Source organism: Babylonia areolata, chromosome 18, assembly GCF_041734735.1.
Source record: "Babylonia areolata isolate BAREFJ2019XMU chromosome 18, ASM4173473v1, whole genome shotgun sequence".
Taxonomy (NCBI): Eukaryota; Metazoa; Mollusca; class Gastropoda; order Neogastropoda; family Buccinidae; genus Babylonia; species Babylonia areolata.
The window spans coordinates 6,315,717-6,334,616 of record NC_134893.1 but is presented as its reverse complement, the minus strand read 5'-3'; positions in this window follow the sequence as shown (position 1 = coordinate 6,334,616).

Here is an 18,900-nt window from a genome sequence, read left to right as displayed (position 1 = left end):
CTTTTTTATTTTTTTTGTGCCCATCCCAGAGGCGCAATATTGTTTTAAACAAGATGACTGGAAAGAACTGAATTTTTCCTATTTTTATGCCAAATTTGGTGTCAACTGACAACGTATTTGCAGAGAAAATGTCAATGTTAAAGTTTACCACACACACACACACACACACACACACACACACACACACACACACACACAGAGTGAGAGAGACAGACAACCGAACACCGGGTTAAAACATAGACTCACTTTGTTTACACAAGTGAGTCAAAAATGGGACACGCTCAGCGATCCCCGCGCACCCCCACAACACGCACCCCACACCATTCACGTGCATGAAAGTCAAATTAATGGTCAGGAGCTTGCTAGTGATGTTTCCACAAGATAATAAATATAATAATATACACGAGTTTGTGCATGACCATGAATAAACGCAAAAAAAAAAAAAATCTGATTTCTATTTTGTACTTCCTAGTCTGGGTTTGTGCTTCTTCCACTGTCAACGTGTCGTTTTTCGGTGAGTGTGCTGACAGTAGGCGGTCAGTTCGTGAGTGTCCCTAGATTCTGTGATGCGGACGCAGCTATTGAAACGACTGTCTGTCGTCAGCGGTTTTGTTTTTGTTGTTGTTGTTGTTTTTGTTTGTTTGTTTTTTGTTTTTGTTTTGTTGTGGGGTTTTTTGTTGTTGTTGGTGGTGGTGGTGTGGTGTGTTTTTTTCTCCACTTTTTGTGGGTACATGTGGTAACACACCACAGCTGCAAAATAGTAGGTATACCCACTGGTCTCATTTTCTGAGCATTTTCAGAACTTGTGAGATTTGAAAAAAAAATAATAATATAAAAAAGAAGAAGAATTTTACGCGTCGTTAAAACACTATTGTCGTCCTGTGTGTGGACGAAGGTGTACATGCTGAATGCACGAAGACACTTCACACAGGCACCGTGCATGCCGGATGCCAAATCGAGGCACTCTGTCCGCCATTTGGAGTTGGCGTCACGGCTGTCAGTGTTCCTCTGTGCTGGCACTGGTAGAGCTCGCCACCAGACCTTCCATCAGGCTGGAATTCCCAAGCTTCAAGTTTTGATGATCCTTTCACTCCTATTGGAGTATGGAGGATTACTACAAAGTAATGTTTTCATGCCCAGGACAAACATTTCCAAATACACAACAATGTCACATAAAAGTTGAGAAAACACAAACGTCTTTTAACCCCCAAAGTATAGCTAGACAATATTTGCAAATTTAATTATCTAACTAATAGCTAAAATGACTCTTTTTGCCTCCTTTGAGCATATAACAAAAATCAAAAACCGATTTTGGAGACAAATATTTTTAGGAACATATCCATTTCGCAACTGATCATAATTGGGGCATTCTGAACCTGTTCAGATGCAGTCAACCATTCAATCTATTCTGCTCTTTAGGGCTGTGTTCCATTCTGTTATGTTCTGGTCTATTTCTGTTTTGTTTATCAACAATACCATTCTGTTCCGTTCCGATCTAGTAATATCTATTTCTGTCTTCTTTATCAACAATCTAAAATGAAACACCTTTTGACTCCTCATTGTTGAAAGGTATGTTTCAATTCTTCTGCTGAATACCGCATTAGCTATGCTTCAACAGTGTGGGACTCAGTAAGTGAAAACATCATGAAACCTTTAAGTCTACACAGGCCAGCGACACAACTAATTCTTCTTCTTTTTTAACGAAATCCTCGGCATTAACTACATCTGATTATAAAGCTATTGATATTCTTCCACTTCTTCTTCTTCTATCTCTTTATCTCATCCTCTCTATAAATACTATCTCATCTCCTGTCGCTTTTTTCCCTCTCTCTCTCTCTCTCTCTCTCTCTCTCTCTCTCTCTCTCTCTCTCTCTCTCTCTCCCTCGCTGCGCATTTTTATAAATTACGTATTGTTTCTTATAAATATGATGCTATAATTTACGTGTTATTTCTTATAAATATGATGCTTATTATAATGTTGTTTCTTTTCTCGTTTTTCTATGAATTTGTTAACGTTTACTCATTTTTGGGGGTCTTTTTCATACCTTTTCTTTAGACATTTTTCCCTTTCGAGGGCTGGAGAAAGCAACTGTTTGTTTACTCTAATGCTATCGGAAATAAGATCCATTCATTCATTCATTCATTTATCATTCATTTATTCCTTCCTTCCTTCATTCATTCATCCTCTCTCTCTCTCTCATTCACTCACTCTATCTCTCTCATTACCATATTCATATACATTATTGTCATTAATGCAGGTATCATGATTATGTACTTGTAAATGCTACTGTGCAATTGAGTGTATTTGAATTTCATGTATGTTTTTCTATAACCTTTTGTTATCTTGTGAACATTTTGATTTCATTTCTTTTTGCCCTGAGGGCTGGATGTAAAAAAGCATATGCATGCTTATTCCACTTCCCTCATTAAAAAGATTCGTTCGTTCGTTCGTTCGTTCGTTCTCCTCCTCCTCCTCCTCCTCCTCCTCCTTCTTCTTCTTCTTCTTCTTCTTCTTCTTCTTCTTCTTCTTCTTCTTCTTCTTCTCCTTCTTCTTCTCTTCTTCCTCCTCCTCCTCCTCCTCCTCCTCTTTCTCCTCCTTCTTCTTCTCTTCTTCCTCCTCCTCCTCTTTCTCCTCCTTCTTCTTCTCCTTCTCCTCCTCCTCCTCCTCTTCCTCCTTCTTCTTCTGCTTTTTCTACATCTGATTATAAAGCTCTTGATATTCCTCCACTAAAACAAAACTTCAACGTGACATGGCTCTGTTTATGTTCAAAATCATGGTCTGAATTCACGTGTGTTTTGCTGTGCATTCATCACGAAACAAATCTATATCGAACACTCACTGTCATGTGCATGCGATTACGGTACTGCTTTCAGGGATCGATCTTTTCAAGTTTAGACCTTCTTCTTCTGCTTCTTCTTCTTCTTCTTCTTCTTCTCTTCCTCCTCCTCCTCTTCCTCCTCCTCCTCTTCCTCCTCCTCCTTCTTCTTCTTCTCCTCCTCCTTCTCCTCCTCCTCCTTCTTCTTCTTCTTCTTCTTCTTCTTCTTCTTCTTCTTCTTCTTCTTCTTCTTCTTCTCCTTCTTCTTCTCCTCCTCCTCCTCCTCCTTCTTCTTCTTCTCCACCTCCTCCTCCTCCTCCTCTTTCTCCTTCTTCTTATCTTCCTCCTTCTCCTCCTCCTCCCCCTTCTTCTTCTTCTTCTTTTTCTTCTTTTTCTTCTTCTCCTCCTCCACCTCCTCCTCCTCTTCATCTTCCTCTTCCTCCTCCTCCTCCCCCTTCTTCTTCTTTTTCTTCTTCTACTTCTTCTTTTTCATGCGGGAGGCAAACGTATCCGGGACTTGCCTGAGACCAGTTCCAACATCCATCAGTGTGTCTGTCTCTTTCACTCTCCTGCACCCTCATCTATTCTTTTAACTCTCCCTATCATGCTTGCTTTCTTTCTCGCCACCACACGTGTCGTCCCTGTTTTATTCTATTTAAGCCTTACAATTACAATATGGACACTGTAGCAACACCATACAGCAATCATAGTATATAGATCTGTACTGACACATTTATCGGATATTCTACTTATTCTATACATTTATACACTGCATAACTTTCTGTGTATTTGTATTTTGACGAAGTTGCTACTAAGTGACGGCAATGGCATTAGAGATCTGTATTGTTTTGCATTGTATGTTTTATATTGTGACTGCAGATCAGTATTGTCATCCTGTATACCTACAACATCCTGTATGTTCCATGTCACATTCTGTATTAACATGAAAGGTATGTTCTATCCAATATTATGTAGTGCCATGCTGTATATGTACGTTCCATCCAACATTCTGTATTGTCAAGATATGCATTTTCTTTCTGACATTCTGACTGTCATGCTATGTACGTTCTATCCAATATTCAGTATTGTCATGGTATGTACGTTCCGTCTAACATTCTGTATTGTCATGCTATGTACGTTCTATCCAATATTCAGCATTGTCATGCTATGTACGTTCTATCCAATATTCAGTATTGTCATGCTATGTACTTTCTATCCAACATTCTGTATTGTCATGCTATGTACGTTCTATCCAACATTCTGTATTGTCATGCTATGTACGTTCTATCCAATATTCAGTAATGTCATGCTATGTACGTTCTATCCAATATTCAGTATTCTCATGCTATGTGCGTTCTATCCAACATTCTGTAGTCATGCTATGTACGTTCTATCTAATATTCAGTATTCTCATGCTATGTACGTTCTATCCAAAATTCTGTATTGTCATGCTATGTACGTTCTATCCAACATTTTGTAGTCATGCTATGTACGTTCTATCCAACATTCTGTATTGTCATGCTATGTACGTTCTATCCAACATTTTGTAGTCATGCTATGTACGTTCTATCCAACATTCTGTATTGTATTGCTATGTACGTTCTATCCAATATTCAGTATTGTCATGCTGTGTACGTTCTATCCAATATTCAGTATTGTCATGCTATGTACGTTCTATCCAACATTCTGTAGTCATGCTATGTACGTTCTATCTAATATTCAGTATTCTCATGCTATGTACGTTCTATCCAAAATTCTGTATTGTCATGCTATGTACGTTCCGTCAAACATTCTCTGTTGTTATATCATTTCCAGTATTCTGGCTGCATATCGGTATTGTCGTGCTGTGTATTTTCCATTCAACATCCTGACTACAAATCAACATTGTCATGCTATGTACTGTCTATGCAGTATTCTTACTGCAGATCTATATTGTCATGTATGTTCTTCCTATGCAACATTTCTACTGCAGACCAATATTGTTTTGCTATGTACTTTCTGTCCAACATTCTGACTATAGAAGGACATGATGGTGTTCGGCCAGATCCACATTCACGCGTTCCTTCCTTCCTGGCATTTTGGGGCATGACTTGTTTATTAGTTCATGTTGTTGGAGGTCTTTCCCCTATCATGTCCCATAACAACGTCACATCACGCAGGCCCACATGAAATCGAAAGCAATGTCTCATTTACAGCTACTCCGTCGAATAACCTGAACCTCACGATGTCTTCGCCTTTGCGCGACACATCAGCGGTAACAGCTTCTTCCGAATGTGTTCATATCGTTTGTGAGATCGAACCAGGACGGCACCAGATAAAGTCTTGGATGTGCCAAGGACTGTCTACCGTATTCACCATAGAACTGAGCAGACCAAAGAGCACAATAGAGGTTTTGTATTCATCCAAAGAAGAGCGAAAGTCTCTCCATTGTTTTTGGCGATTAAGAGTGCCACATCGACAGCATATATTCATTGTGTGCAAGCATGATTACAGGGAGACATTACATGTAGGAATTTATGGGAGAACACAGACCGTGTATCGAAACATGTTTTATAATGGATGCCTTAAAAGGCACTGGTTTGAAGACAAGTTCCTGTTTTCCTTTGTCAATACGGCCCCCTATCCAGAGGAGGGTGAGCTTCTGATGAACATGTACAGGCATACCTACTCCACCCTCCCTTCTCAGTGGCTGTCAGCCACCGCTCGCTCCGTCACCTCTCCTGGTTACGATGGGAAGAGTTTATACCCCCTTGACTACTTCGGCAGTTTGGCCATAGACATTCCAAGAAACCATTCCCTGTTGCTCAAGTTTTCACACTTCCAGTTACAAGATCCACTGTATTGTTTTCGGCCTCCATGCCGACTGGTGTGTCTGGATGAAGTGATCATTGCGGAGCGGCATGAGTACAACGACAGTGCACACGGACTGTCCACATGGTGTGGCATGCACATCCTTCCTCTCCTCACCTTCCGCCGCTCCATCACGCTTCTCTTCCATGCTGCGAGAAGGACGAGTTTCACTGGCTTTAGAGCTGTGACGGCTGTTATTCCAAGAGATCAAGAACCGACCGAGTCCTCTGAAAACTTGTATAATTGTTCTCAGCCTTTTTACGAGACGAACAGGGATCTATTTCGCTGCAATTTGATAGTGGAATGCGAAGCACTGGAAGACGAAGAAAACTGTGAAACATATAGCCCAGAGTGTGGAGTTGGCGCTGGTGAACTAGGTCACAAATGTCTGACGATCTATTCGGTAAGAACTAAGATCAGCTGGCTTGAAGCATACACGTACTGCCTGAAGAAACAAAAGAATCTTATTACCTTTTCCACTCCTCATTATCGTGAACTGTTTCAGGAGTGGAAAGCGAAATACAATATTTTCCAGTTCTTCGTAGGAATGCATGTGCGTGAGAACACGTTCCCGAAACCGTTGTCTGTGATGTATCAGTACATCTGGCGCTGGACTGACGGCAGAACAGCCTTTGTGCCTATTTTCTCACCGATAGGGACGATCAGGAAATCCATTGTGTGTGCTGTCTATTTCAGGGACCGCATTCAAACCATCAATTGTGATCATGAAGCAACTGCGTACATAATCTGTGAGACAGATAAACCAGAGCGCGAAATCCTTGGTCAAATCTCTGTCGATAATTCCTCTGTTTCTACCAACCATTATAATCTCAGTTTAGCTTTCTGTCCAGAAGGTCATTTGACCCGAGACTTTATGTCCTGCCGTGCACAAACAGCTTGTGAACGACATTATCTCACGGCTGTCTGTGTGGAGAGAGGAGCGGAGATGTTCATGTTCGTCTGTGAAAGCAGTGAGCAGTACGTGGAGTACAGTCTGGTGTGTGATCACATCGCTCACTGCAGGGACGGCTCGGATGAACGCTTCTGTTTCTTCAGGGAGTGTCCGGTGGATCAGTTCACCTGTCGGAATGGCCAGTGCATCGTGCATAAGCATGTGTGCGACAAAACGCTGCACTGCTTTGATAGATCGGACGAAAATTCCTGCCAAGTTCATTCCTCTGGGGTTCGGATCACCTCCGAGGAAGTCCTTGTGCCGGCAGTGATAAATCTAAACGGTAATGGTAAATATACCGCAGTCCATTCTGCTGAATGCCCTGCAACACATTTCCAATGCCTGTATGGTTTCTGCCTTCCCATCTTTCTCCGGTGTAACGGTGTTGATGACTGTCTGGCCCGGGAAGATGAGGCGGGCTGTGAGGACTACATGTGTGCCGGCTTTTACCGCTGCAGAGACTCCACCAGTTGTCTGCACCCTGACCATGTGTGTGACGGCGTGTTTCAATGCCCACAGTACGACGACGAGTTGTTATGTCCGAGAAAGACGTGTCCTCACTGCTGTCGATGTCAGGGGGTGGCCTTTTTCTGTACCGCTAAATTCTCGGTCACTTCCTTTCCGGAACTACGCTATCTGGACGTCAGTGGTGTTGCTATGTGGTCAGATCCTTTGATAAACCATTGGCATTTAGTCAGTCTTCGTTTAGCAAATACAGGATTGAAGCTAGTTCCCAAACTAGCTTTGCCAAACCTCCGACAGTTAGATTTAAGTCATAATAACATTACTGTCTTAAATGTAAAAGAACTTCAATTCTTACGAAACTTATTTGTGCTCATAATGAAAGCGAATCCGCTTTCAAGCATTATAAGAAAGACTTTGTCAAAAGAACACATGATGACGTTAAAGAATATGGCATTTTCATATGGAAATTCTCGACCACCTGCAAGCATACTGTTAGCCACCATTGATGTATCCAATAACAAGTTAGAATTCTTCAACGGGAGCGCTTTTACCGATCTTTGCTGCGTGAAGGTCCTGAACGTCTCCTCGAGCAGTGTGCACACCATAACTGATGAAGGTTTCACATCCACTCACAACCTGGAAATTCTGGACATCACGGGGTCTCCACTGACAACATTTCCCAAAGATCTCCTCAGGAATATGGAATCATTGAAGACGGTATATGCAAGTAGTTTCAAACTGTGTTGTGATGCTATGTTGCCAGTTGATTTCAATGCTAACAACTGTCACACCAAAACAGACGCGCTGTCATCGTGTGAAGACTTGTTGCGATCTAATGCTTACCGTATATCCCTGTGGGTTTTGATGTTGTTGTCCGTGATAGGCAACGCAGGCAGTTTCACTGCAAGACTGTATCTGAGTCACACAGGATCCGCTATGAGCAGCTTTGGTGTCTTTGTCACAGATTTGTGTCTTGCTGACTTGTTGATGGGGGTCTACCTGGCCATCATAGGAGTAGCGGATATGTCCTATCAAGGGCAGTACCTTTGGCACGACAAGGAATGGAAAAGTAGCCGCACGTGCAGCATGGCAGGTTTGCTGTGTCTAATGTCCAGCGAGGTGTCTTCCTTCATGATTTGCCTCATCACTGCGGACCGCTTCATCGTCCTGGCCTTTCCCTTCAGCCGGCTCCGCTTCAGCAGACGGTCATCAGTAGTCACGTGCCTCCTGATCTGGACGCTGGGCTTTGCTCTGGCCGTCTTCCCCCTCACACCACCGGCATCCCACTGGCAGTTCTACAGCCAGACAGGCATCTGCATTCCACTGCCCTTCGCTACTGGTGAGAAATTCGAGGGTCGCGCTTATTCTCTGGGCGTCATGATCATCGTCAATTTCGTGCTGTTCCTCTTCATTGCGGTGGGCCAGGTTCTCATCTACTGCTCCGTGCGGCGCAACTCCATGGCCACGTCCAAGAGCGCCAGGTCCAAAGAGGTGGTCATCGCCCGCCGCCTGACCACCGTGGTTCTGTCCGACTTCCTGTGCTGGTTCCCTGTGGGACTGCTGGCCCTGCTGTCCTCCACCGGCACCGCCATCCCCGGGGAGGTCAACGTGGGGGTGGCCATCTACATGCTGCCATTCAACTCTGCCATGAACCCCTTCCTCTACACCTTCAACGTGCTCATGGAGAGGCGGCAGAGACAGAAAGAGGCGCGCATCTTACAGCGTCTCAGAGGGATAGCTGAGGCGGCCAACAGTAGTGAGAAAACCATTCCGAAGACGGCTGCAGAAGACCGGGCTAACAGGCCGAATACATAGTTCTTATCCAGCAACTGCTGTATTTAAACAGATAAGAAATATACATGATAAGTTGCAGCTATTTCGTTTCTCGGTTTTCGATTGTGGTGGTGGTAGAAGTAATAGGAGGAAGAGCAGCAGCAACAGTAGTATTAGTAATAGTAGTAGTACTAGCAGCAGCAACCTAATAGCAGCAGTAGCAGTAGTAGTAGTAGTAGTAGCGATAGCATAGTAGCAGCAGCAGTAGTAGTAGTAGTTTCAGCAGCAGCAACAGAAGTAATAGTAGCAGCTGTAGCAATAAGAGCAGCAGCAGTTGCAGTTGTTGTAGCAGTATCAGTAGCAGCAGCAGTAATAGTAGTAGCAATAGCATAGCAGCAGCAGTAATAGTAGTAGTTGTTGTTACAGAAGTTACTGATGTGGTTGTAGTACAGAAGTTTCAGTTTCGGTTTCAAGGAGGTGTCAGAGCGTGCGGACAGATCCATATACGCTACACCACATCTGCTGCAGTGCAGACTTCTGTAACTGTCGTTTCCATCGTCGCTACCTCTGTCGACCCTGTGCAACAATGTACAAAATGCAACGTTCAGGTCAGTATCTTGCAAAACAGGCCTGGCAGCAGTTTCAGAAACCTGTTTACGAAGGAGCTTACATCACTCCTACAGCCCTGTCTGCTGTGAGTGTGTGGGTGTGTGTGTGTGTGTGTGTGCGTGTTATTAGACGGGGGCGGGGGAGGGGGGTCTGTGTGTGTGTGTGTGTGTGTGTGTGTGTGTGTGTGTGTGTGTGTGTGTGTGTGTGTGTGCCGTGATTCGAGAATTCGGTGGACACACGTGACATTCTCCTGACAACAGAAGTATACTGGTTGAAACTGAGTAAATGTGCCGTAATGTTTAATAATAATGATAATGATAGTAAATATTCCTTGTTCTGTTATTGTGTGTGTGTATTTGTCTGTCTGTGTCTGTGTACGTGTACGTGTACGTATGCATCCGCGCGCGCGCGTGTGTGTGTGTGTGTGTGTGTTTAGTGTTACGATGACTTCTTTTTCTCTTCCTTCTGTCCTGCAGTGAGTCTCAAGGATACCACTGATGACCTGGCAACCAGTTCTCTCTATTTCTCTAGCTCTCTGCTCCTCGTCTTTCTCAGGGCTGGCTCAGACGCAGGTCTGTTTATTCTGGAATATTGTCCCCACCTCTCCCTCTCTCTCTCTCTCTCTCTCTCTCTCTCTCTCTCCCTCTTTCTCTCTCTCTCTGCCTCTCATTCTCCTGTCTTGCACCGCGTCTTGCAGGATTGTGTTAGCAAGTCCTGCCACTTCAGTTTTCGTTTCATCACTGTGATTAGGAGATCTTCATAGAATCCACTGGTTTGCCTGGCTCCAGTTATCACTTTTTCATTGGTGAGGTGATCTCTGTAGGAGATGCCGAGGAGTTTTCGGAAGCATCTCGCATTTTTTAAATCTCGTCTCAAAACTCACCTTTTCCCTCAGCAGTGAGTTCAATTGTGGCAGGTCCACTTCCTTTGCGTTAGCTGTGCTTGACTATGTGTGTATACATATGTACGTGTACATAACTACATGCATGTATATGAATGTGTATTGTGTGTGCGTGTGTTTATGTAAGTTTGTGCCTGCCTATGTGTGCGTATGTGTTAGGGTAGCTGTTAGATACACATGTATGTTAAAATGTATGTATGCAGTGTGTGTGTGTGTGTGTGTGTGTAGTCACATTTTGGTGTGTGTATGTAACATAGATGTAATGTTTTATGTTAACAAAAGCGTTTTTGTAAAGCACCTGGAGCAGATTTCTGGATAGTGTGCTATATAAGTATCCATTATTATTATTATTAACTCTCTCCATACGAACGGCGAAAGAGACGACGTTAACTGCATTTCACCCCAATTACCATCATCAAAATGTTGCAAGCGGAAGGCTCTTATACTGAAGAGGTGAATGTTGACAAAGATACCACAATTCTGACGACGGAAGCTAAAGGTTGGGTCATTCAGACACCCACAGGACATCCGAGGGGTCTGTGTAGAGGAGAAGAGAGGACTGGCCGTACTGAGTGAGTTAAGCATCTCATCTCTGTAGCCTGCATCCCCTTCTCCATGTCAAAGTCCGTGACTTACAGGCATGCAGGAATGTTGAGATAACCAAGGAGCGCCTCGGTACGATCTTGGAGATGAGCGCGATGTTCTTATCGCTCCGAAAGTTCTTCAGTTTTGTCAGCGGTGTTGTTGTTCTTGCAATCCTGGCTTCGATCCTAAGTCTGCTACTGTTGCTCCCAGGTACTTGAAGTTGAGGACTGTTTCCACTTTCTCGCCGCTGACTTTCATGTCAGTACTGATGTGGTTGGTGCTGTCGGTCAACGGATCGGTCTTCTCTTCAGAGGTATTGTCCAGGCATTCCACCAATCTTGACAACTCCTCTTCTGTCCCTGCTAGGCCGTCAATGTCATCGACAAAACGTAAGTGAGTGATTGTTCTGCCTCCCATGCTGGTTGTTCCTCCAGCTGGATTGGTTATGTTGAATCTCGAATCTTGCACGGTAACCTGACAATGTCAGGTCAGATAGATATATCTGCTACTGGTAACATGGATCCCAGTACTACCTGTCACAGGGTCGAATTGCTGGCGACTAAACCAGCACCCCCACCAGTCCTCTCAGGAGGATGGACACCCTGGTGGAAATAAATGACCCATCAAAGGGTGCCAGCTCTGGAGAGCTACCTGCGGCCACCTAGCTAAGGGAGTAAACCCTGACTTAAAATCCGGTGCAGGGCCCCTAAGGCGGTTGGATGGCAAACTTTGTCACTTTCCGGCAGCCCCTGCGGCCGCGTTGGCACCAAAACGTAACAGCCTTGCTGTTCCTTTGGATCTGTCAGCGAGGTGGAGAGGGGGGACAAGCTGCATGGGCAACAGCGCGTCTTCCATATTACATTGCCCAGTCTTATATCCGTCCATCCATCCACAAACACCTTGCACCACAACCTGGAGAGGGCACTCCAGCTTCGCTACTAGCACTAGCGTCGGAACAACACATGAAGCAACAGTTACCGGTTATAAGTTAGTGCTCAGTTGGCGTAGAGCCGACGCCATGGGTTGCTTTTGACGGTGGGAGGGACCTTGGCGTCCCACTGGACAGCTACCACCCGCCCAAGCTGGGCAGCCCCCAGCCAGTTAGGTGCTGTCCCGCCACGACCTGCCTTCTTCTATGGGTTTATGAAGATTAGGTGAATATCCGACAAGCAGGTCGTTAATTTCCGCACGAGGCAAAAGGAAAACCAGGAAACAGATCAACAATGAAACTGGCCTGTTGGAATGTCCGGACAATGATGCCTGGCTCTCCCAAGACCTGCAAGACATCAGCGACGCCAGAAAAACGACCGTCGTAAACAGCGAGCTAAAGAGACTAAATGTGGACATTGCCACTCTGCAGGAAACACGGCTGGCTGACTCAGGAACACTAAAGGAGAGGGACTACACCTTCTTCTGGCAAGGAAAGAGCTCTGATGCCCCAAGAGAGTACGAAGTAGGCTTTGCAGTCAGGAACAGCCTGCTGAACATGATCGAACCAGGCAGCGGCGGTTCAGAACGACTCCTGACACCTCCGAAGGCTATGTCACTCGTCAGCGCATATGCCCCAACTCTGTCCGCCTCTCCAGACGCCAAGAATGAGTTCTACGAAAATCTCGCATGAACCATAAGGAACATCCCCCTATTTGGAATCTTCTTTGCTCTTCTCCTGAGGCATGCGTTCAGCACAGCGCAAGAAGGGATCTACCTGCGGACCAAATCAGATGGCAGGCTCTTCAATCTCGGCAGCCTCAGAGCAAGGACAAAAGTCCGTGAAGCCCTCATCAGAGACATGCTTTTTGCCGACGATGCCGCAGTTGTGACCCACACCCAGCGGGACTTGCAGTCACTAATGGACCGCTTCTCCCAGGCCTGCAAAGATTTCGGTCTGACCATCAGTCTCAAGAAGACAAACCTCCTAGGCCAAGACACGCCATCTCCACCAGCCATCACCATTGGTGACTACGAGCTTGAAGTCATCCATCAATTCACTTACCTTGGGTCCACCATCACCGACAACCTCTCCCTTGACACCGAGATCGACAAGAGGATCGGGAAGGCAGCCATGACGCTAGCCCGCCTCACACAAAGAGTGTGGACAAATGCCAAGCTGACCACGAAGACAAAGATGGCCGTATACAACGCCTGCGTCCTCAGCACCTTGCTGTATGGCAGTGAGGCGTGGACCACACATGCTCGTCAGGAGAAAAGGCTCAATACCTTCCACTTGAGAAGCCTACTGCGCATACTCGGCATCTCCTGGCACGACAATGTGACAAACACCGAAGTCCTGACTCGCGCTGGCCTCCCGACCATGTATACCATGCTGAGACAGCGTCGGCTGCGCTCGCTGGGCCACGTTCGCCGCATGGAAGATGGTCGCATCCCAAAAGACATGAGATACAAAGACGTTTGCAAACGTGACATGAAGGCGCTTGAGATCAACACTGAGTCCTGGGAGGACCTTGCAGATGACCGCAACAGCTGGGGAAGCACTCTCACGAATCTGCAACGGATTGGTGGTGACAAACTGTCAGCTGCTGCAGCAGAAAAGCGAGCTCGCAGAAAAGGGACGGCAGCCAACAGACCAGCATCAGTTTACACATGTGACCGCTGCGACAAAGACTGTCTCTCTCGCATCGGTCTCTACAGTCACAGGCGACGCTGCTTGGTCCAAGCAGACAGCCCAATTAGACATTAGGTCGGATATACTCTATCCATGGTCAGCCATGACCGAAGGAGGCCTACTACTACTAACGTATAGTAATTATGGGCAAGAAGCCCACTAAAGCAAAAATCCAATTTCTTTTCTCGGTGAAGCCACAACAACTCGTATCAATGACAGAGGTCCAAACAACATATCCCAAGCAATCGAAGATTTAAACAAACAATTATTCTTAAGAAGTAATCAACTAAAAAATGTTGGGCCTTCTTGCCCATACGTGCAGTAAAACACCCTCACGCGAGAAGCAAAGCGCCTGGTGTTGGCCTTTTACCCCCACATTTCGGGCGTTTTGCCCCTTGATCTAATCACAAAATTGAGACTCAAAATGATATAAATCATGCTGCAGTGAAGGCAGTGCTTGTAGTTTTATTCATTACTCTCTCTCTCTCTCTCTCTCTCTCTCTCTCTCTCTCTCTCTCATTCACTGTCACACAGCCTTCATTCTATCAGCTTATCACTCTCCAGTAATCATATAAGCATGCTCTCTCTTAGAGTTTAGACAAATCTATTATAATCATGTCAAAAGCAAATCCTACAACAAAACCTGTTTGCAAACCTTTCCTTCCCAATCTGTCTCTGTCTCTCGGTCCTTCTGTCTCTGTCTCTGTCTGTCTGTCTGTCTGTCTCTCTCTCTCTCTCTCTCTCTCTCTCTCTGTGCATGATTGAGAATCCAGGCTTGCAAAGCAGTCAGCCGTGTCACCAGAATAGCAGCTAGGACAGATAAACTGGACAAATCCACCATATCGTACTATTGTTTCTTTGGTATTCCTGTAGCAGGTATTGTAAAGCGCCCTGAGCGTTGAAAGGCACTATATAAATTTCCATCATCATCATCCATCATCATCATCATCCATCATCATCATCATCATCATCATCATCCATCATCATCATCATCCATCATCATCATCATCATCATCCATCATCATCATCATCATCATCATCATCATCCATCATCATCATCATCCATCATCATCATCATCATCCATCATCATCATCATCTATCATCATCATCATCATCATCATCTATCATCATCATCATCATCCATCATCATCATCATCATCATCATCATCATCATCATCATCACCATCATCATCCATCATCATCCATCATCATCATCATCATCATCATCCATCATCATCATCATCCATCATCATCATCATCATCATCATCATCATCATCCATCATCATCATCATCCATCATCATCCATCATCATCATCATCCATCATCATCATCATCATCATCATCATCATCATCATCATCATCATCATCATCATCATCATCATCATCATCATCATCATCATCATCATCATCATCATCATCATCATCATCATCATCCATCATCATCCATCATCATCATCCATCATCATCATCATCATCATCATCATCATCATCATCATCATCATCATCATCATCATCATCATCATCATCATCATCATCCATCATCATCATCATCATCATCATCATCATCATCATCATCATCATCATCACCATCATCATCCATCATCATCCATCATCATCATCATCATCATAATCATCATTATCAGGGGGGTGCTGTTGGTGCACGCATTGAAGGCATGTTTGGTACTGCACTCACACCTCACGGGGACTGGTGTGACTGAAGGGCTGACAACATTTCAAACAGGACATTCACCTCTTCCACTTTCCTTTCGGCGGTTCTTCCGGGTTTATTCCTAGTCTCAATGGTGCTGCTCGGCGGCTGAGGTGACTTCTTTGTTTCCTGGAAAGTCTTCTTTGCCGAATGAGTTGCACAGTCTTCCACAGGGAACAATGCACCAGACAGTTTCAGGTAAAGGCTGGTGTCAGGCAAAACATTCACATAACAGATTGATTGATTGATTGATTGATATGGATACTTATATAGCGCCTATCCTCGGTCGGAGACCAAGCTCTAAGCGCTTTACAAACACGGGGGCATTTACACAACAGGCTGCGTACCTGGGTAGAGCCGACTGACGGCTGCCATTGGGCGCTCATCATTCGTTTCCTGTGTCATTCAATCAGATTTCAGGCACGCACATATACACACTCAGACAAACATATAACATTTTACGTGTATGTGCATGCTGGGTATGTTCTTGTTTCCATAACCCACCGAACGCTGACATGGATTACAGGATCTTTAACGTACGTATTTGATCTTCTGCGTGCGTATACACACGAAGGGGTTTCAGGCACTGGCAGGTCTGCACATATGTTGACCTGGGAGATCGGAAAAATCTCCACCCTTTACCCACCAGGCGCCACCGAGATTCGAACCCCGGACCCTCAGATTGAAAGTCCAACGCTTTAACCATTCGGCTATTGCGCCCAGATAAGGAACTATCCGAATCTGACGAACAGCATATGACTGATCTTTCCCTGCGGTCCCACAACCATCAGCAAAAATTCAGTATAGAACCACGGCTCTAGGGGACAGCTCATCACAAGTAGGATTCAACATCCATAGGGACAAGCTGAAGGTCATGAGAATAAATGCAACCAGTGCTGAGCCAGTCACACTCGAAGGTACTGGATGAAGTGTGGAATCATTCACGTATCTTGGAAGCACCATCGACAAGCATAGCGACGCAGATGCAGATGTCAAAGCAAGGACTGTCAAGGCCAGAGCAGCCTTGATACTGTTCATGAACATTTATAGCTCCAGAGTACGGCAAAAATAAAGTAAAATTCGGTTTTTCAACTCCAGCGTGAAGCGAGAGCTGCTGTATGGTACTCAGTGATGGAGGATGAAAAAGACTACACTTAACAAAGTGCCGACATTCATCAACAACATCCAAATAAAAAGAAAGGCTGACCGAGAAACACTTGACAAAGACACCTCCAGGCAGACACCCAGAAGACGGACCTTACCTGGAGCCGGACAGAGGCAAACGCACAGTTAGGATAGGAAAATGTGGAGGTCTCTTGTTGAAGGCCTATATCCCAAGCGAGATGAAGGACCTCGGTAAGTCATCTTTGCCTGTTAATCCAGAACATTTGCTTTGTACGGTGAACATGTTATGATGGCCGCTGATTCTGCTTTTTTATGTACCCACTGGTTTTTTAAATGTCAGCTTTTGGAGAGGAGATACATCATGAATAATGGGCCTAATCTTTTTACTGGCACACGATGAAGGCCCAGATGCTACGTGTGGTTATGGGAATTGACACCATTCTCTCTTTCACACGTGTCACGGCTCGTGACGGTTGCTATGCATGTGTTCATGTACAACTCTTTTCCATCCTTTCTCCCCTTTTCTCTCCCCTCCTCCTCTCTCTCTCTCCCTTCTCCCCCCTTTCCATCCCTCTCCTTCACCTCCCTCTCTCTCCTTCATGCTTTTACACGTGCATATCTGAGGATATGTGTTTGTCATGTCCCTTCCCTTGAACGTTTCATGAACTCTGAGCGAGTTCAGAAGTCATCTGGTGGGGAGAGAAAGATTTCCCTGGGCTTTTGATGCCAAGCTCTGTCAAGAGACGGATCACCGTTCCAGCGTGGGAGCTGTTGGGTGTCGTCTAACAGAAGTAGTGGGGTGTGTTCGTTGTCACCCCCTTTCTGTGTGTGTGTGGGTCTGTGTTTCACCCTGGGCAGCGGTGTGCCCATTCACCTGGTGACAGGTGAGGGAGTCTGTGTTTCACCCTGGGCAGCGGTGTGCCCATTTACCTGGTGACAGGTTTTCCTGTGCTTCCCTCCCTTCCGTGCCGCTGTCTTCGACGGGTCTCCGGGACAAGTCTGGAATGGTCCTCGTCCCCCGAAACTCCCTCACTCCCGTTCCCGTTCCCACTTTCCCACTGTCCCTCTTGCCCGACCAGCTTCAGCCAGCAAACTACCAGCGTGGTCCGTCTTTGGCTGTCAGCATATGTCTGAACTCTAGCAGCGTGTTTGAGCAGAACTGACGCTGCAGATGACTGCAAATTGTATTGTGCTGTAGCTAGACGGAGGTTATTTTTTGTGTGTGTGAGTAATGCTTGGGTTTGTGGCGTTCATTTATTTATGTATGTTTGCATGACCACAGTAAAACGAGCTGAACTTTTCTGTGTCTCCGTGTTTGTGTTGTCGGGACGTTAGCTAGTCTGGGAAGGGGCGGGGATTCATGGGCAACCCCTTACGGGTTGTGACAACACGCTTGCATGAATGAATGGACTTTGCCTTTTACGCCGCAACAAACTACCTTTGAACGGTATGTCTCGCTTTGGGAAACCAACAGTGAACCCATTCTGTGTCCAGTGTGACAGGTGCGAAATGAAAGACATTACTTTATGTTTAATCATTTGTCTGCTCATGATGCAAATCTGCGGAAAATATATTCCTCTATATCATTACAGATTCCCTTCAAATTTCAAGTCCATAGATGGTAGGATTATTAAATTAGGAACTTATATTACCGAAAGCTTAAGAATCGTTACTGTATAACTGGCCTCTATATCATTACAGATTCCCTTCAAATTTCAAGTCCATAGATGGTAGGATTATTAAATTAGGAACTTATATTACCGAAAGCTTAAGAATCGTTACTGTATAACTGCAAGGTTACCTCCAGCAATTTCAGGAGAGAAAAAAAAATCATATATAGTGGGCATTTGAATATCAAATCGCCTTGAACGCCCCATGGTTGCAAAGGTCTACCCCTTTGTTCACATGGGTCTTAAGGCCTGTGACAAACTGTATACAGTCGTCCCCTCTCAAGTCGACCTCTCCTACCCCCTGAATGGCGTGGGAAAACAGTAGAAAAAGGTGTTTCAAGCCACAAATCAAAACCCTGAACAATCAGCCAAAAACTGAGAAAACGGTCTGGGGATAAACCACTCTGGATCAAATGTGTGAATTTTCAGCCTTCCATAGAGTTATTTCCCCTTCTTTTGAAGATGTCATCAGTGACGTCACTGTGACCGTGAATTCCACAGGCACGGCATTCAAGGGGTTAAGTTGATTCATAGGGTAAGTCGAAACATTTCTTGACTGGACGGGCGCAATAGCCGAGTGGTTAAAGCGTTGGACTGTCAATCTGAGGGTCCCGGGTTCGAATCACGGTGACGGCGCCTGGTGGGTAAAGGGTGGAGATTTTTACGATCTCCCAGGTCAACATAATGTGCAGACCTGCTAGTGCCTGAACCCCCTTCGTGTGTATATGCAAGCAAAAGATCAAATACGCACGTTAAAGATCCTGTAATCCATGTCAGCGTTCGGTGGGTTATGGAAACAAGAACATACCCAGCATGCACAC